Raw genomic sequence first — 362 nt, forward strand, 5'->3', positions numbered from 1 at the left:
TAACACCCTCCATGTGTGGCTAAACAAATATCAAACTTGAATACATCTAACACAGATCCAACCTACATCATAGGGAGAAGTTCAACCTAAATGATGTTACCAGTGGCCAGGCTATGCTGAAATGCCTATTATATAACATGCCACCCAGTGCAATGTCTGCCCCATTTGTAGTTCATACCACAAAGACATCCATCCAACATTTCCCGTTGTCCTGTGTAACTCAAGCACTGGGTCCAAGGTCACATCATACTAACCACTTCAACTGGATCAGCAATCAGGGATGAAACAAACACAACTGTAGTCACACATCACTAACTATACAATAACATCAAATAGTTAAAAAAGTAATGGCAGGACCAATG

This window comes from Triturus cristatus, chromosome 10 (genome assembly GCF_964204655.1).
Source record: "Triturus cristatus chromosome 10, aTriCri1.1, whole genome shotgun sequence".
In the NCBI taxonomy this organism is placed as follows: domain Eukaryota; kingdom Metazoa; phylum Chordata; class Amphibia; order Caudata; family Salamandridae; genus Triturus; species Triturus cristatus.